The sequence below is a fragment of a genome, unplaced genomic scaffold (genome assembly GCF_019419815.1).
Source record: "Pyrus x bretschneideri cultivar Hongxiangsu unplaced genomic scaffold, Pyrus_bretschneideri_v1 Contig37, whole genome shotgun sequence".
Lineage (NCBI taxonomy): Eukaryota > Viridiplantae > Streptophyta > Magnoliopsida > Rosales > Rosaceae > Pyrus > Pyrus x bretschneideri.
Genome location: NW_025999690.1, coordinates 3,520,659 through 3,542,053, shown reverse-complemented (window position 1 = coordinate 3,542,053; position 21,395 = coordinate 3,520,659). Strand labels below are relative to the sequence as shown.

At 40.2% G+C, this 21,395-nt stretch overlaps 1 pseudogene; it reads left to right on the top strand.

The window, feature by feature from the left end:
* The first annotated feature begins 12,233 nt into the window (after nucleotides 1-12,233).
* LOC103948627 lies at nucleotides 12,234-20,948 on the top strand (annotated as a pseudogene).
* The last annotated feature ends 447 nt before the right edge of the window (nucleotides 20,949-21,395 follow it).

The window sequence follows — 21,395 nt, the reverse complement described above, 5'->3', positions numbered from 1 at the left end:
ACAGACTTTACTTGTGAAGACTCGTTAAAAAAAATTGTGTGTGAGCCAGACGTATAATTCAAAATCAGAGCTCAAACGTTCAAACTAACTATTATTACTTTACGAACATAAAGAAGGTATGCATTAACGTGTTGCAATTGCCAGCAGTGCCCACCCTTCCTCTCGTGGGTAATAAAGATCCTAAAAATCTTGTGAATTATAATAAGCTAAGTGCGTCTCCAAAGATGCATGTGCTTATGGAAAAGATTTTGAGTCATGTTCTTCAGAAGAAAACATACTAATTGATCGTTGAAGATTTGCAGGGTCTAAATTATCATGTGGTGCAGACAATATATGTCAGATCGAACACTGCTCATCAATTTAACAGAATGGGAAACTGAAACGTGGGAATATGCTGTCTAAGAACTGCTTTGTGCTTAGCAAACGCAATATGAGATTAATTGATCAATATCTAGCACACCAAGAGATCAAGGTGTTAGCTCAATTGCATGATCGATTCTCTCATTATTAAAGTGCACAATATCACACTAACTTAATACACTTCATTCTTTATCTACCGTTACCAAAGTACAATTCTATGTAGGAAAGAAAAAAAGTGACCGATAAACCGTAGGCTTAGTACGGCTCACCTCCAATATTATCAGTATCGTTTTCAACTTAATCATATATTATTTGGTGTGGAGTTTTATCACAAATAGCCTCCAACAATTGACCACCTATTAATTACTAGATGTATGGTTTTGTCACAAAAGGTTTTAGTGATATTAAAAGTGAATCTCGCACTTACAAGCTATATATTATTTTGGTATTTCTCTTAAATGAGACTTTATTCTACAACACGCCCCTCATTAGTGACTCCACACAGGGTCACAGGGGAAACCAAATCTCCCAATTCATTATATTGGAGCTATCGCGCAGATCTATTTGTGAGTCTGATAAATATTCAATCACTAGAATCGGTGCCTGTCATCATTGGACCGGGTATGACCCGATGATCGGACGTCATATTGGTAGCCCAGAGAGCCCATGACATGTACCACCTAGAGAGCCATAGTCTGTTAGTGGCATAAAAGTCATTTACCATAGGGCAAACTATGTCCATTTTCCTTAGGTAATTTTGTGGTCTACTTACGATGTCAAGGATAAAACTGTCATATTAAGCATATTGTCCAAATGCTTCCACATCTACTTGTGTTTAAATAGAAGATAAAAGGTATTTCCATTATGACTGCAACTTCCTATTGGGAAATTTTTTAAAATGTCACATGAACTTATTCATATTTTTCAATTTGTCATATCAACTTTACAAAATCATTAATTTTGTCATCTCACACTAACTCCGTTAAGTTTTCCATCCAATATAAGTCATGTGCCTCATACATAACTTGTGTTTAGGGTTATTTAGGTCATTTTAACATCTTTTCACAGGTTTTTTTGCTTTTCTTTAGTACAAACACTTAAATTTTTTTACTTTTCATTAGTCATGCATGTACAACTCCATTCATGGCACAAAACATCAATATGTTTCTCATTTATAGAGCCCGTATGAAATTATGTCTCCGTGACATGCTAAAATGCAAACTCTCACTTGTGTATCATTACATATTTTGAATAACTAGAAGACAGTGCATTGCGTGATCATTTCATTGCTATCATATCAAATATATTGTTTCATTGCCTAAGAAACCCTATAATTTTTCGTCAAAGGGAAGTAAGGTATTATAATGACCGAAATAACCCTAAACATAAGTCATGTGCGAGGCACATGACTTATTAAATGGAAAACTTAATAAAATTAGAGAAAGATGACGAATTATATGACACACCCCGAACGAGATCAAGGCATGCTGGCCGTCACGTGGAAGTGACGTAGCCATGTGCACAGTGCGGAAGCTAATAAAAATAGTAATAGAAGAAGTACGAATAAATAAAAACTAGCATACAAGGTAATAGTAATAAGTGCTAGCGTAAGTGAGACACAAGTTCAGAGCAGAAAGCCTAAAGCAGTCCAAACTACAATGACGCGACAACAGTACACCCGAAGGTGGCCCTACGCTGGTGATCGTCTGTCAGAAATGCCGGGAAAGCCCTCTGGGAAACCACCAAACCAACTGAACAGCTAGAACCTGGAGGGGCGCAAAACAAAAGCGTGAGTGGGCAAAAACAAAGCTTTTCGAAAACCATTTCAAAAACAAGATTCTAACCCCTCGCCGTAAAACCTGTATACTTCCCAGAAAATAAACATATGTATATAAATATAGATATGCCAATCATGCTTAAGAATATGCCATATCGGAACCTCAGAATGAAATGCAAGTGCTCAGGTATAAATCACATCAATAACATATAATCTGGCAGCCGGAGTCACCTAACGTGACTGTACGGCTGCATCTAGAGCTCAGATCTCAATCACAATAACTAAACCTGCCCACTAGTCGGAACCACCTAAAGTGGTCTGTACGACAGGCCTGGGTGTAATACATATAAACGCTCTAGTGCTACGATCACGTGAAGGCTGTGCGAATAATCGAGGGTCACCTACGAGTCGGAACCACCTAAAGTAGTCTGTACGACAGGACTGTGCACCTAACTTGGATCCAAGCTGAGCGTGTGGTGCGGGAGGTGAACAACACGTGAAGGATTGTGCCCTACTCTGGGCGGGAACACTAACACCGGGGGTGCAGGTTATGAGCTCTCTAAGCATCTCGAATCACTACTGAATGTAAACATGAATAACACTTACCTGACACTTACCTATGCGTCCGCAGCACCCAATATGCACATGTATATATATACGACTAATAATGCAACTAACGATGCATAAATAACGATAATCTAATGCATGGCATATGGCAAATGACAGTTCAAATCAAGTTCTGGGAAAATATAAGTATATAAGTATATACGGAAAACCAAAAGCCCACTCACTGATAAGTGGAAGGGTCGTAACCCCCCTGCCTCGAGTGACCACGCTCGTCCTCAGGATACGTCTCACCTATATGCGAAATAACTATAAAAACGTTAATTTTAAAGCACATAACCAAACTTTAGAAATAACTTCTCATACAATGCTCAAATGGGGTGTATGAATACACCAACGTGATCTACTCAACCTCACGAACATCCCCAAATTTTTAAAATAATTTTTCACCGCCGCACGCGCCGGCCACGCGCAGGCACGTGCCTGGCACGCTGACGGCGTCAACTGACGCCGTAGGGAATATTCCGTCAGTTTTGACAGATTCCGTCAACGGCGTTAGGAATATTCCGTCTTCTTCCCCGGCGAACCTCCGGCGCCGTCGCTGGCGCCGGAAAACTAGAAAATTTTCAAACTTCGATATCTTCTTCGTTTTTCAACCAAATTCCACGATTTTGGTACCAAAATGAAGCTTAGAACTAGAGGAACACAATCATACCACTTTCAAGGGTTAAAAACCACGAAATCTCATCTGAAAATTCTACCCCACTCCGGCCAACTTCGAAACTGGTGATCCCGACGTCCAATTCCTTCAAACGAACCACTCCGAGCCTCCTTGGGACCTCACCAAGCTTCCTACAAGCTTGAAATTCCCTAAAACGTGAGAAATCACGTGTGCATGAATAATACCCAAATCGGACATCGTTGAATCGACGTGAAAACGATGGAGTTCTTACCTGGAAATGTTATGGTTTGACTCCTACAAGCCTCACGAGCTCGAATACGTGCTTGGTTTCCTCGATCTGTGGACGTTTGATGGGTTTATGGGTGTGTCCGTACGTTCGAAGGAAATGGGGACTCGGGACAGTGCAGGAAACAGGGAGAAAAAGGGTTGTGGTGTGTGGGAAGGTGTGTGTGGCTCCAAACATGCCAACCAAACTCAAAACAACCAATAAACGTAACGAAATCATACTAGGGGCAAAATAGTCTTTTCACGCGTACGTTTTAGATATTTTCGGAACGGACTGTCACATTATAATTTCAAAAAATTAGTATAACAAATTACTTAAAATTTTTGCTTATATGATAAATTGAAAAATACATATAAGAATATATGACATTTAAAAAAAAAAATCATCCAATTTCATTGTTTTGCCTCACCACTGGTACCTACTGTTGTCCTGACATATTTTTGTGTGCGTTATACTACCAGCTTTTCGTACCAACAAATCTCCGCGCGCAAGATTGTCATTCATGCGCGGAAACCATGAACTGTAAAGAAAGTCTCTGATGGTCACTCTCGTATGCAGTGACGGATCCACAGAGGGACCTGGGAGGTCCCAGGACCCTTCGACGACCCTAAATCGCTGCTAGAAAATTTCCGGGGACGTCTCCTGCAGTGCAGGTTGCAGGTACAACATCTTCTTGTTGGAGAAGATGACCGGAGAAGAAAGAAAATAATTGGCCCAAAACGATAGTGTTTTGGCCAATTGTTTTAAATTGTTTTTTAAATCCCACCCAAAGTGTTTGTCCATTATTTTAAATCCCACCCCCAACCCACATCATTCCCCACTGTCCCACCCTTCCCTCGTTTCCCGCTTTTCTGCTTCCCCCAATGCCCATCTTTAACATGTTCATCCAATTTCCAATCCCTAACTCCTCAGATTTCAAAACCCTAAAATTCTAAATCCCACACCCAATCCTGTATTATAATTTTATTACTCTAATATCATACCTCCCCAAATCTCTAGGCCACCACTATTTGGTTCCCAATTCAAGTAAGTTTTTTGGTATTCTAATCTAATCTCAATTAAATTATATTAGATATTGATGAAGATTTTTAGTCTATTATTGATATGATTGTTGATATGTTTTATGTTTATACTCATTTGATCATTAGAATTTAGATGGAATTTTTGTTTATTGGGTAATTGGTATATGTTTTGTATTTTTTGTTAAATGTGTAGTTTAGAAATAAGAAATATGGAATTTTTGTTTATTGGTTAATTGGTATATGTTTTGTGTTTTTTGTTAAATATGTAGTTTAGAAATAAGAAATATGGAAAAAAAATTTCAAGCCACAGCCAATAGGACCATTTATTTGTCAGGTAGTTCAAGCTCAAGACAAAAGGACCATATTTTCAATGTTATTTTTGTCTATAATTTTTTTGACCTTTATTAATAGGACCCCCCCCGAGTTTAAAAACCTAGATTCGCCACTGCTCGTATGGGCATTTGCACTATGATGAAATTGTTCAACAATTCAACTTGTACTAAACTCCTTTCAATACACTATCAGATTCCATATTATTTTGGATATAGAAGTATAAAAATACTAAGGTTTGCTAGCATGCTCACCCTCATGCTCATGCTCATGGAAACGCTGCAATGGATAATCATACGTATGACTAATACCAGCCAAGGTTTTTAAATTACCGCTACAAAAAATAAGTACAATCTTCTAAATCTGAAGTTGCTGATATAATTACTCCATTAACACGTACGATTGTCAAGCATCACAAAATGAAATTTTTAACGACCCAACTTCAGACTCTTTCTTTATAGCCTATTCAACTCTTTAGCCGTAGTTATTTAAAGTTGTATCGTAAGATTGAAGAGATCAAATTCCTCACGCAACACAAGAAACAAAGATATGAAGTAGGTAAATAGAAGTGAGAATCACTCGATCGCGCTTTTAAATTCATTTTTCAACTAAAGCAATGCAGTTATTTTTCACCATAGTACAAATGACGCTTTTTAGAAGATTAATGACATATAATTTAAACATTGACTGTTTCATGGGTTGACAATTACAATGTCCGCTAATGGAGTGGCTAAAAGATAGGTACAAAAAAAGTGAGCTGGAGAAGGGAACAAACAAAAAACCCACAATAAAGTTTGATCGGGTACATTAATTGTTTGTTTGTGGTCCAATACGGCGCACAAAGGGCGCCATAACAAGGGACAAGGCAAAAGGGCCAAAACTCCAAACCACTTAGTTATGTTCCACTCTTGTCTTCTCTTTTTAATATGCTGGGTTAAGTGGAGCTAATCCAGTTGAATTGAACCTAAAATATCTTATTTACAAACGAAGAAGAATATCACTAGACCATACGTACTAAGTGATGGTTGTTGCTATTGTTACAATTGTGTAAGTTTGATTAAGGTTTGGTTCAGTTTTTTGCCAAAAATAAAAAACCAAACTGAAATTATCGTTCGGTTTGGTTTTCTTTGTTTTTTTATTTCAATTTTATTCAGTTTTTTTTTGGCTTGGTTTAGTTTTAGTTTGTTGGTTTTTTTTTTTTTTTAAATAATTGAAAATTGGATGCCGTTGCTGGCATCGTATCATAGGACCTGGATTGTCTGCCCTCCTCATCCCATACTCTTCTCATCCCCTTCTATTATGATTACGTACTTAATTCCAAAGATATTCTAATTTGTCTTGAATTAGGGTTTCCTTTCTTAGAAGACAAGTAATATCTTCAATGGGCTTAAGCCTAGTATGTTGGACTAAGGCTATCGAACTACACTTCATGCGCTACGAGCATCCAATCATTCTTGCTACCCGAGGTGCCATTTGTCATGATCCCTGAAAATCATGGGTAGGTCATAGGATAAAAGTAATGACAATGTTTAGATGGGTGTAAGTAAAACAATGTCGTTGTAAGGATTATTTGGTTCGGTTTCCGAACCATTGAAAGTGGTACCAAACCAACAAATTTCGGTTTGGTTTTTCAAATTTAGTTATTTTTTGGATTTGGTTTTTTTTTTTTTTTTATTCAGGTTGAGTTCGTTTTGGTTTTTTTTTAACACTTTAATTTTTATTCTTTTAAAATATTATATGATGTTGTTCTCGGCACTTTAAATTTTTTTTTTTGTGTACTCCAAACTTTTTAAAAGCAACCCCAAACAAACATTGTAATATCCAAAAATAACACTTAAAAGTATTTTGACAAAAAAAAAAAGTGTTGTTATGTCACTCCACAAGTCTAATTATGCATTTCTTATAAATGTATATTTTTCTAAATATAGAAAACTTGAGGTGCATAATAAAAATCTTTTAGTGCTAATAACAGCAAAAACAAAAACAAACAAAAAAAAACAAAAAAACACAAAAAAAAAAAAAAAAAAAAACCAAAGGCATAAAAGAAGTATTAAATTCAAAGTCATTGTCAATGTACTAATTGCCAATATTGCACAATTATCTGACTGTCACCATGAGATGTGACTAGTTTGATTATAATAAATGAGAAACTATAGTGTAGAGTCATCCGATGAAATGCAAAACTATTCACATATTTTATTTTACTTTTTACGCACTTTTGATATTTTATGTCTATTGATTTTCTTCAATTCATCAATCTGACGGCTAAAAATTAAAAAAATATGTGAGAAGTAAAATAAGATGCTTGTATATCACATCCCAACATAAATTGCAGTGGCAACATACATATCACACAGGGGACTAGAATTTTTTGTCCGTTCAGTTCATTAAGGCACAATTGCAACTTTGCCACTCAATTATAAGAGAATAGATAGAATCGAATTTAAGTAATTCTTTTGGTCACCTTACTTCGAATTATTTTAAGAAAGTTCACATTTGGTTATTTTGAAGGGCGTACATTTCTTCTTCCATTGTTCAAGTTACTTTGTAAAAAAATTTACATAAAGTTACTTTAGATCGAGTAAATCCTACGTTAGGTCGACTGAATTAATCAATTGACCAATACGCCTCAAAACGTTAGAAATGGTATATCCTCTCTTCCAATTGCTTGTAGTTCTCCTGTTTTCTCCATTGAAGTTTATTTCGGACTAAAAAAAGAAAGAAAAAAAAAAAAGAATCAGATCTTAAAAGTTCTGTCTGCGGGGGACTGACAATCCTCATTACTTTTTTACCAAATCTTCCCCTATCATATATCCTACCCTGTGCCTATCGATATCTGCAGAGATATTGCCGCATAGGCCATTAGGCCTCACAAGCATCAAAATTGCCTCACAAGCATCAAAATTGCCTCACAAGCATCAAAATTGCAGCAGATTCCGCCCCCCGCCTCACAAGCATCAAAATTGCAGCAGATTCCGCCCCGGGGGGGGGGGCGGGCGATTGCAGCAGATTTTTAGAAAATGTCAAATATTTGAAATAAATAAATAATTTTATATCATGTTAAAAAAACTCCACACAAACCAATTAAAGCAACTGATTCACATAATAAAATTGATCTTTCAATTTCTATCTACATTCTATTGAATTTACATTAACAATAAAGAAAATAATATTTAATAAACAACTGATTTAATTACATTATTGCTAGTATATTATGAGGCGAAGCCTATCCTCTTCCCCTTAGTGTAGATAATATTCTTTGTTCAAAAAAGAAAAACAATTATTTGATAACTAATTTAATCACATATAATGCATGTGGGAAAATTTTTTTTTATACCAAGCATTACACATCTCTTAAGATGTTTTGAATGTGTTTGGAAATAGAAAAAAATAATATTTAATGAACAACTAATTAAATCACATTATTACTAACCCATTGTGAGGTACCAACTAAAAAAAATTGTACAAAAAGAATTCATTATTAAAAAACACTGTTAAAATAACGAAAAATCCTCTGTATTATTTGGTGCATTATTTGGATTACTTTTCAAATTTTTTGTTTTGGGGGCATTTCTGTCCAAAAAATTTTGATAAAGATTGTGACTTCAAATGACACACCCCAACCGAGATCAGGGCATGCTGCCCGCCACGTGGAAGTGACGTAGCCATGTGCACAGTGCGGAAGCTAGAAACAGTAATATAAAAGTGCGAATAATTTAAAACTAGCAAATAAAAAGTGTTAAGTATGTGCTAGTAAAAGTAAGACGCTTAAATCAGAGCTTTAAGCCTACAGCAGTCCAAAGGAAACTTTACAACCATAGTACACCCGAAGGTGACCCTACGTAGATGGGTGTCTGTCAGAATGCCGGGACGTCCTCCGGGAAAACCACCAAACCCGCTAAGCTACTAGAACCTGGAGGGGCGCAAAAACAAAAGCGTGAGTGGGCAAAACAAATCTCTTAGAAAACCATTTCATAAAACATAATATAACCCCTCGCCGTAAAACCTGTATACTTCCCAGAGAATAACATACATACGAAGGTATAAATATGCCAAGTATACTCAAGGGTATGCCAACATGCTCAAATGTATGCCGTCATGCTCAACGCCTCATAATAACATGCAAGTGCTCAAGTATGTATATCACATCAATAGCATAATAAACTGATAGCCGGAGTCCCCTAAGTGACCTGTACGGCCGAATCGAGAGCTCAAATCACCACTATCTCCCTAAACCTGCCCACGAGTCGGAACCACCTATAGTGGTCTGTACGACAAGCCTGGGTGTAATACATATGACGCTCTAGTGCTACGATCACGTGAAGACTGTGCGAATAATCGCGGGTCACCTACGAGTCGGAACCACCTATAGTGGTCTGTATGACAGGACTGTGCACCTAACTTGGATTCAAGCTGAGCGTGTGGTGCGGGAGGTGAACGACACGTGAAGGACTATGCCCTACTCTGGCGGGAGCACTAACACCGGGGGTGCAGGTTATGAGCTCTCTAAGCACCTCTAATCGCTATTTAATGCAAATGATAAACCATGCTTACCTGGCACTTACCTGGGCCGCCACAGCACCAACATATATGTAAATGACGTAATAATAAATATAAACCAATTCATGTGCCACTAATCATGCATACTCAAACATATAAAATTAATGGCGTAAAACGAAGCATTTATACTAATTCCTGGGAAATAACATGTATATAGGTATATACGGAAAACAAAAGCCCACTCACTGGTATGTAGAAGGGTCGTAGCCCCCCTGCCTCGAATGTGCACGCTCGTCCTCGGGATACGTGTCACCTATATTCGAATTAACTAAAAAAACGTTAACCTTAAAGCACATAACTGTCCATTCAAAATAACTTCTCATACATTGCTCAAAATGGACAAATGAATATACCAACGTGATCTACACAACCTCATGATCACAACCATATTTTTAAAATAATTTTTGGACACGTCACGCGCCCCCACGCGCCAGCACAGACACGGGTCCACGCGCCCCCACGCGCAGCCACGTGACCTGCACGCTGACGGCGTCAAGTGACGCCGTCAGGAATATTCCCTGGAATATTCCGTTAACCTTGACTGACGCCGTTACTGTCCGTTAGGAATATTCCGTTAAACCCTAACGGAATATTCCCCTGTCTTCTCCGGCGAGCCACCGCCGCCGGCGCCGTCGCCGGAAAACTGCAAAATTTTCCAACTTTGTTTTCTCACTCGTTTTTCAACCATTTTTCACGTTCTTTATACCAAAATGAAGCTTAGGACTAGTAGATTCACGTTAAACTAGTTTTAAGGCCTAAAAATCAAAGAATCTCACCTGCAACAACGATCCAAGTTCGGCCAACTTTGAACCAAGCTTTCCCGACGTCCAAATTCACCCAACGAAGCACTCCCAAGCTCCTGGGAACCTCACTAACACATCTACAAGCTTAAAATGTCCAAAAACATACTAGATTAGGTTTGCATGAATAGTGACCCAAAACGGACCTTGTGAAATCGACGTGAAAACGTCGAGATTCTTACCTGAAAATGGCACCACTAGACTCCTCTCAGCTCCACGAGTTCAATGGTAGTCTTGGATCCCTCGATCTGTGACGTTTTAGGGTGGGTGTGTATGTGTCCGCACGTTTACAGAGGGAAGAAGGAGAAATGGAGCTCGGGGGAGAGAGAGAGAGAGGAAAGTCAGAGGGAGAGGGAGAGAAAGCAAGTGTGAGTGTGTGTGTGTGTGACCCCCACACATGTCCACACCACACTAAACACCAAAAACATAATAGAACAAACTAGGGGTAAAATGGTCATTTCACACGTACGGTTCGATAGTTTCGGGACGGGATGTCACAACCTACCCACCTTATTAGAATTTCGTCCCGAAATTCAAAACAACCGAAAACGACCCCTAGTAACCAAAGAATAATCTAGGATACCAATCCCTCATCCGATCTTCTGTCTCCCACGTCGCTTCCTCAACGGAATGGTTCCTCCACAAAACCTTCACTAATTTCACCGTCTTGTTCCGCAGAACTTTCTCTTTCCAATCGATGATCGTCACCGGTTCCTCGTCATACGTCAAGTCTGGATTAATTTCTAACGGTTGATGAGGTATCACATGGGATGGATCAGCAACATAATGTCGGAGCATAGACACGTGGAAAACGTTATGTACTCTGGCTAACTCCGGGGGTAACTCCAGCCTGTAAGCTACCTCACCAACTCGCTCCACGACCATGTATGGTCCGATGTACCGTGGACTTAACTTGCCTTTCTTCCCAAATCTCACTACACCTCTCCATGGCGAAAGCTTCAAAAATACCCAATCTCCGACCTCGTACACCCTGTCTGTAGCATGCCGATCCGCTAAACTCTTTTGTCTGTCCTGTGCCGCTTTCAAATTAGTCTTGATTACCTGAACGTTCTGAGTAGTCTCCTCAACAATCTCCGGACCTACTAAGACCCTTTCTCCGACTTCTGACCAACACAACGGTGTGCGACAAGCTCTACCATACAATGCCTCAAACGGTGCCATGCCAATGCTTGAATGAAAACTATTATTATAGGCAAATTCCATCAAATCCAACCGCTGGTGCCAAGCATCACCAAATTGTAACACCGAAGTTCGCAACATGTCCTCCAAAGTTTGTATAGTCCTCTCAGACTGCCCGTCTGTCTGTGGATGATACGCCGTACTGTAGAGTAGTCTCGTACCTAAAGCTTCCTGGAAAGCCATCCAAAACTTAGATGTGAAACGTGGATCACGATCCGAGACAATACTCACCGGAACTCCATGGTACTTCACTACTTTCGAGATGAACAACTCCGCCAATCGACTCAAAGAATACTTCTCTCTCATTGGAATGAAATGTGCGGACTTAGTGAGTCGATCAATGATCACCCAAATGCCGTCAAAACCGTTATGTGTACGCGGGAGCTTGTACACAAAATCCATGGTGATATTTTCCCATTTCCACTCGGGAACAGAAAGCGGCTGCAACAATCCAAACGGCTTTTTCCTTTCTGCCTTAACCTGCTGACAAATGGCACACCTACTCACATACTCGGCTATCTCCCTCTTCATACCCGGCCAATAATAAAATGGTCGAATGGTATGATACATTTTAGTAGCTCCTGGATGCATGGCGTAAGCCGAGATATGTGCTTCATCCAGAATTTCCTTCTTTAAATCCACAACATTCGACATGAACATTCTTCCTTCTTGCATCAACATGTCATCCGATTCACGTACTCTGAGGTCTCTCCTTCTACCTTGTTCTCGAGCTTGGATTAATTCTTGAGTCTGCTCATTAGCTGCTTGGGTTGCAAGCACCCGATCAACTAAGATGGGCCTAACTTGAAAATTAGCAAGTAAAGCCACATCTCGATCTTCTGCTTCTAACCTCACTCCTGTAGCACGCAAGTCCGCCAAAAGAGGAATACGGCTTGCATACAACGCATTAATGCGGCCTTGAGACTTCCGACTAAGCGCATCAGCAACTACATTCGCACGACCAGGGTGGTAATCAATCGTGCAGTCGTAATCGCTGAGCAACTCCATCCACCTCCGCTGACGAAGATTAAGTTCCTTCTGAGTAAAAAGATATTGGAGACTCTTATGATCAGTAAAGATCCTGTACTTCTCACCATAAAGATAGTGTCTCCACAACTTCAACGCAAAAATGATAGCGGCCAACTCCAAATCATGAGTAGGGTAATTCAACTCATGGGGTTTTAACTGACGTGAAGCATAAGCAATCACCCTACCATGCTGCATCAACACACATCCCAGACCATTCAAGGAAGCATCGCTATAAACCTCGAAATCACCACTATCGTCCGGGAGTGCCAAAACAGGTGTTTGAGTGAGACAACGCTTCAACTGTTGGAAACTCTGTTCACACCTATCATCCCACTCGAATTTAACATCTTTCCTCGTTAGTCTCGTCAATGGTAAGGCAATCACCGAGAAACCCTTAACAAATCTCCGATAATACCCCGCCAAACCAAGAAAACTCCTCACCTCGGTGACGGTTCGCGGTTGTTCCCAATTCTCCACTGCCGCAACCTTCTGAGGGTCAACCAGAATGCCCTGAGCAGAAATAACATGCCCCAGAAACGCAACTTGATTTAGCCAAAACTGGCACTTGCTAAACTTAGCATATAATTGATGTTCCCGCAACCTTTTCAACACCAAAGTAAGATGTCGAACATGCTCCGCCTTCGACTTAGAATACACCAGAATATCATCGATAAAAAAAATCACGAACCTATCCAAATAAGGCTGGAACACCCGGTTCATTAAATCCATAAAAGCTGCCGGTGCATTCGTCAACCCAAACGGCATAACCAGAAACTCATAATGACCATAACGAGTCCTGAACGCCGTCTTAGGAACGTCATCCCTATTAATCTTCAGCTGGTAGTACCCAGACCTCAAATCAATCTTAGAGAACACACAAGCACCTCTAAGCTGATCGAATAAATCATCGATACGAGGCAACGGATAACGGTTTTTAATCGTCACCCGGTTCAATTGCCTGTAATCGATACACAGCCTCAAAGTTCCGTCTTTCTTCCTCACAAACAACACTGGAGCGCCCCAAGGCGAAGTACTAGGCTGAATAAAACCCTTATCCACTAATTCCTGCAGCTGCACCTTCAATTCCCTTAATTCAGCAGGTGCCATACGGTAATGAGTCAACGAAATAGGATTAGTACCTGGAAGCAACTCGATAGTGAACTCCAACTCTCGATCTGGTGGTAACCCAGGCAAATCCTCGGGGAAAACATCTGGAAAGTGTCGGACGACCCTCACGTCCTCAACACCACAAGGAAGAGCCTCATCCAACACCACATGGGCTAAATACCCCTGACAACCCTTAGTCAACAACTTTTTCGCTCGTAACGCCGAAATAACACCATGTCTCACCCCACTCTGCTCACCAACAAAGGTAACCACGGGTAGTCCAGGATGACGAAATGTAACTATCTTCCCGTAACAATCAATATTGGCACGATTGGGGTGCAACCAATCCGCGCCCAAAATCACATCGAAATCAACAATATCTAACGGGATAAGGTCAGCTGGCATCATCACACCCTCAACTATCACTGGACACCCTGGGTACACACGATCTACAATACATCTTTCCCCTCTAGGCATAGCGAACTCTAAATCATACCCTAGAGGTGTGGGGCGAGGTTGTGTCACTTGAGCAAATGTATGAGAAATCACATAATGTGTAGCTCCACAATCAATTAAGACTCTAGCAAAATAACCAAGAATATTTAACATACCCATAATCAGATCCGGGTTGTTCTGAGCATCCTGTAGAGAAATGTTGTGTATACGCCCCTGGCCCTGCTGCCGTCCGCCACGACCTCTGCTCGCCTGAGCACCACGACCCTGCGTACTACGCCCCTGACTGGGCTGACCGGTCTGTCTAGAAGACCCTGCACTGCTAGTAGCAATCTCTCCAGGCTGAATCTGTCCTCCCTGATACCATTGAGAACCGCCGGCTGAAGCTGGAGGATACGGCATATAGCCGCCCGAATACTGAAGGTAACCACCCTGGGAGTAGGGGTCCTGAGGATATTGATACTGTCCCGGGGCATAGGGAACAGCATCACCCTGGTAGTGGTAGGCACCACCTCGACCTGCCTGTCCGTAACCACTAGGACCTTGAATCTGCTGGATAGGGGCAGGCGGTGGCAGGAAAGTCTGCTGCGGTCTCTGCTGTTGACTCTGGGGACATTGCGCGGCTCGATGCCCTATCTGCCCGCAAGTGAAACAACCACTACTGCCCCGCCTACACTCGCCCGTGTGCCGATTATTACACCTTCGGCAAAGTGGGGCCCTACCTCGACCACCGTCCCCCTGTCTCTGGCCTCGAAAACCACCAGTAAATCTACCTCCTCGTCCCTGACCCGTGGCACTGTAACGACCACTAGAAGAGCTAGAGCTGTTACCACCCCTCTTAAAGTTTTGAGTCTGACGAGGCCCGAGCAATGCCTGACCTTTACCTTTGTCGTCCTTCTTCTGATTACCACTCTTCTCATTCTCATCACTCTCACTCGTCATGTTCTCAGAGTCCTCGACTCTCAGCAAAACCTCATAGAACTCCTGGTAGGTATCACAATGAGTGGAGGTCGACATCGAACACCACTTCTTCTTAGTGCCGATGCGAAAACGGCGAAGCATCTCCGCTGGGTTACTAGCAATCTTATGGTGGTAGCGAGATAAGTCAGTAAACTTCCGATAATACTCGTTCGCAGACATCTTCCGCTGTTTCAATTCAGTGAATTCCTGTTTCTTGCAATCAATATACTCTGGGGGCACGAATCTCCTCTTAAACAACCTAATAAAAACATTCCAGTCAGTCTTCTCGGCTGGAGTCAAACTACGAAGCTCCTGCTCCCACCATGATGCAGACTCCGTACCCAGAAACCATGAAGTCGTCTCGACCCATCTCTCAACAGGGAGATTCCCCTGGTTGTTCAACACTCGGAAAGTCTTCTCAATATGCTCCAACCAACGCTCCGCAGCCTCGTGCCCCTCGTGACCATAGAACTTATCCAATTTCAGATTATACATCGTTTCCAGAGGAGTCCTCTGGGGAGGGCGGATAGCTGCCTGGATAGCAGTAGCAATAGCTTCCCCCAGCTGAGTGATATCGGGGAAACTAGACTCATCTGAACAGCGTGGTTCCCGACGAGGCGGCATAATTCTGACAGAAGGCACCAAAACCATTAGAATACTCACAAAAGACACAGGACTGCCAAACCTAAGCTCTGATACCAAACTGACACACCCCAACCGAGATCAGGGCATGCTGCCCGCCACGTGGAAGTGACGTAGCCATGTGCACAGTGCGGAAGCTAGAAACAGTAATATAAAAGTGCGAATAATTTAAAACTAGCAAATAAAAAGTGTTAAGTATGTGCTAGTAAAAGTAAGACGCTTAAATCAGAGCTTTAAGCCTACAGCAGTCCAAAGGAAACTTTACAACCATAGTACACCCGAAGGTGACCCTACGTAGATGGGTGTCTGTCAGAATGCCGGGACGTCCTCCGGGAAAACCACCAAACCCGCTAAGCTACTAGAACCTGGAGGGGCGCAAAAACAAAAGCGTGAGTGGGCAAAACAAATCTCTTAGAAAACCATTTCATAAAACATAATATAACCCCTCGCCGTAAAACATGTATACTTCCCAGAGAATAACATACATACGAAGGTATAAATATGTCAAGTATACTCAAGGGTATGCCAACATGCTCAAATGTATGCCGTCATGCTCAACGCCTCATAATAACATGCAAGTGCTCAAGTATGTATATCACATCAATAGCATAATAAACTGATAGCCGGAGTCCCCTAAGTGACCTGTACGGCCGAATCGAGAGCTCAAATCACCACTATCTCCCTAAACCTGCCCACGAGTCGGAACCACCTATAGTGGTCTGTACGACAAGCCTGGGTGTAATACATATGACGCTCTAGTGCTACGATCACGTGAAGACTGTGCGAATAATCGCGGGTCACCTACGAGTCGGAACCACCTATAGTGGTCTGTACGACAGGACTGTGCACCTAACTTGGATTCAAGCTGAGCGTGTGGTGCGGGAGGTGAACGACACGTGAAGGACTATGCCCTACTCTGGCGGGAGCACTAACACCGGGGGTGCAGGTTATGAGCTCTCTAAGCACCTCTAATCGTTATTTAATGCAAATGATAAACCATGCTTACCTGGCACTTACCTGGGCCGCCATAGCACCAACATATATGTAAATGACGTAATAATAAATATAAACCAATTCATGTGCCACTAATCATGCATACTCAAACATATAAAATTAATGGCGTAAAACGAAGCATTTATACTAATTCCTGGGAAATAACATGTATATAGGTATATACGGAAAACAAAAGCCCACTCACTGGTATGTAGAAGGGTCGTAGCCCCCCTGCCTCGAATGTGCACGTTCGTCCTCGGGATACGTGTCACCTATATGCGAATTAACTAAAAAAACGTTAACTTTAAAGCACATAACTGTCCATTCAAAATAACTTCTCATACATTGCTCAAAATGGACAAATGAATATACCAACGTGATCTACACAACCTCACGATCACAACCATATTTTTAAAATAATTTTTGGACACGTCACGCGCCCCCACGCGCCAGCACAGACACGGGTCCACGCGCCCCCACGCGTGGCCACGTGACCTGCACGCTGACGGCGTCAAGTGACGCCGTCAGGAATATTCCCTGGAATATTCCGTTAACCTTGACTGAAGCCGTTACTGTCCGTTAGGAATATTCTGTTAAACCCTAACGGAATATTCCCCTGCCTTCTCCGGCGAGCCACCGCCGCCGGCGCCGTCGCTGGAAAACTGCAAATTTTCCAACTTTGTTTTCTCACTCGTTTTTCAACCATTTTTCACGTTCTTTATACCAAAATGAAGCTTAGGACTAGTAGATTCACGTTAAACTAGTTTTAAGGCCTAAAAATCAAAGAATCTCACCTGCAACAACGATCCAAGTTCGGCCAACTTTGAACCAAGCTTTCCCGACGTCCAAATTCACCCAACGAAGCACTCCCAAGCTCCTGGGAACCTCACTAACACATCTACAAGCTTAAAATGTCCAAAAACATACTAGATTAGGTTTGCATGAATAGTGACCCAAAACGGACCTTGTGAAATCGACGTGAAAACGTCGAGATTCTTACCTGAAAATGGCACCACTAGACTCCTCTCAGCTCCACGAGTTCAATGGTAGTCTTGGATCCCTCGATCTGTGACGTTTTAGGGTGGGTGTGTGTGTGTCCGTACGTTTACAGAGGGAAGAAGGAGAAATGGAGCTCGGGGGAGAGAGAGAGAGGAAAGTCAGAGGGAGAGGGAGAGAAAGCAAGTGTGAATGTGTGTGTGTGTGACCCCCACACATGTCCACACCACACTAAACACCAAAAACATAATAGAACAAACTAGGGGTAAAATGGTCATTTCACACGTACGGTTCGATAGTTTCGGGACGGGATGTCACATCAAAAAGGATTGTTGGGTTTTATATATAAAGATAAAAACCATGGGCTTGCCTCATTGACATAAAACTAATTACAAATAAATAAAGCATATTGACCAGATCCAAAATCAAAATTGTCTCTTGACAATGTTGACATATTCCTCGTTATTAAACGTTGTATTAATCTTAACTTCATTTTTTGAAACTTAAAAGTTAAAATGAAATAGTTATTAAATTAAAGAGACCTTAAGTTTTCATTTGTTTTATAATTTAAATTCTTACTTTTTACTGATATAACGTGAAATTAGTAATTTACTCCCTAAAAAATGAAAGACATGTGAAAGTACCCCATAAAATTCAACATAGAATGACAAAGTGAACTTCTCAATGACCATTTTCATGATAATCTACTTTTATGAGAAAGATTACCTAATCGCAATAACCTGTTCTTTTCTATGACCATTTGTTGATGCTGGTTGGTTCTTTTGGCTGCAGCCTTATTTTTGGGTGGCTATAACAATCTGTGTTTAGTCGTATTATTGTAGGACAAGAATTGTCTGCCCTTTTATTTTTGATGTCTTTTCGTGCTTTTTTGTTTATGTGATCACGATTAAGTCATTTTAATATTTTATATTACTATTCATTTTTGTTTTATCATTTTTATAAAAAAATAATATAAAATATTAACGTGACTTAACCATAACCACATAAAACAAAAGAGCACTAGAAATGACAGGGCAGACAATCCTTGTCCATTATTGTAACCTCTCATTTGTGTTGGAGAATACAGTTACTTCGGCTCCTTCTTCCTTTTGGGAGTGAGCTGCCTTGGTGTACGTATCTGCTTTGCCCGTGGAATGAAATTTCATTGACCCAAAAAAAAAAAAAAAACCTTTCTACTGGGCGTCGTCACAGCCGTTCTTCTCTTAGAAGAAAAGTTCCAGAAGATACCGCAGCATTACTCGTCATGCCAGTTTAAAAATTTTTAGTTAATAAAAACAGAAATCGAGTTAATATATAGTAGAAGTAAAGGAAACAGAAAAAAACTTTGCAAACCTTCAACTAGGGATACCATTGGAGGCATGTCAGCTACACAGCGCATTGTGTCACATTAGATTCGAAACGAAAAGCTGTACAAAAAAAAACTAAATTGTGGAAGACTGCCCCTTTAAATAAACCTAAACTTCTCAAAATTAATCCTCATCAAGCACATCTCCAATGGGGCTAGTTCTGTCATCGTATACTCTTTGTCCCCAAAAATGGTGAACCCCCTCGTGATCAGAACAATTGTTATTGGTCAGTAATTCTAATTGGCATTTGGTTTTACCTTCTATTTTATTTTATTTTTTTCCCATTTTTCTTTAATTCTAGCTTTCTACCATCTGGTTTTCTTGCTTTTTTTCTAATGCTTGCGGGTTCTAATACACTATTAGTTATCATCAAATTTCAAAAGAGTACTCACAATGCATGCATGTGCATGGAGGAGAAAGTCTTATGAACGGACTACCGTATCCGTATGCGACCACCATTCACACAATAGTCCCTCACAATAGGTGAAATTTTTTATTTGTGGGTCTACGTCCTGTGAAAGGTTTTCGCATGAGAAAAATTTTCCATTCAAATCCAGATATATGTTGCCTCAAAATTATTGTCTTTTTATTGTCCCCTCTCTAGTTATTGTATGACAAACATGTTCTTTACCTTACTAGAGACTCATTTATGCATGGGCCAAACTAAAGTTTTGAAATTCAAAATAAGTACATAAATACAGCTATTTGAATTGTTAATGAGATATATACATAGCTAACTTATATATTTTTTTATATTGGGCTCAGCTCAAAATTTAGCATTCTAGTGAGAATCTTATTAATAGTACTCTCTCTCTCTCTCTCTCTCTCTCTCTCTTATGTGAACGTACTTAATGATCAATGGAAATATTGCAGCCCAACATTTCTAAAAATCATCAAGCAAAAATCAGTCGGGGAATTCAAGCCGGATCCTTATATAGCAACTTTGCTTAAATGTGCTTTGTGGTCCTTCTACGGCTGCCCAATTGTCCATCCCGACAGCCTTCATGTCCTCACAATCAATGGCAATGGATTCGTCATCGAATTAATCTATTTGCTATCTTCTTAACACTCTTCTGGGAAAAAAACGCGTAAGATTACCATAAAACAATAAAGCCAGGGTCATCATTTTTTTTTTGCACATTTCAGTGTCTTGATTAGTCATCCAACTCTTTTTTTCAGCGAAACATAATCATTGCTCCTCTAGTTGAAGCTACCTTCTTTGCTATTGTGGTTTTCGTTACTTTACGCTTCTTCGAGTTCCCTCAAGGACGATCTAGGATAATTGGGATCTTATGTATTGTCTTCAACATCATTATGTATGCCACACCCCTGACAGTCATGGTACGTACGGATAATAATTTTCATGAATTATGCTACGTTTGAATGTCTTAGACAATGTTTGGATGATCAAAATATTTACATTTTTTTCTATTCTTTGGTTGGCAGAAAATGGTGATCAAGACAAAGAGCGTCAAGGACATGCCGTTTTCCCTCTCACTCGCCAACTTCTGCAATGGCATTTGTCTGGTCCATCTATGCATTCCTTAAATTTGATCAATATGTTGTGGTAATTAATTAATATTCTAAACAAGAAGTTTTCAAAATATCCTAGGAGTTTTAAAGAGCTAAAAAAGACTTATTTTGATTATTGTAATTAATTAACCTTTTTTTTATTTATAATAATTTCGTAGTTTCCAAATGTTTTGGGATCGCTTTCCGGCGCGGTGCAGCTCATCTTGTATGCAACCTACTATAAGACCACTAATTGGGATGAGGATGATGAAAAGCCAAAATCTGAAGTTCAAATCTCTAATGTTTAGAGAGAGAGTGGTCTCCTGTAATATCAAACGCTTGATCAATGTAATCACGTTCAACTTGGACATTTTATATGTACATCTTCGCATGCATGCAGTTAATAGTTTGGTCAAAAACAAAAATGAATATTTTATGAGGAGAAGATTATTTACAACCATCTTCAATCTATATATGACGTATACGTAATATTACTAATTATAAAACATTATAGGGTAAATTACACTTTCATACCTCAAGTTTGGGGTTTATTTCAATTCCTTACAATATCTTTAAAACATTTCACTTTCACACCTTAAGTACTATTTTATTTCAAAATAATACCTCCGTTACATTTTCCATTCATTGATCTGTTAAATGCTGACGTGTCTGCCACATATATGCCACTTGACTGCCAAATGTCTGCCACGTGGCAAATAAAATTATTTTTTTATTTTTTTTAAACTTGAATTTTC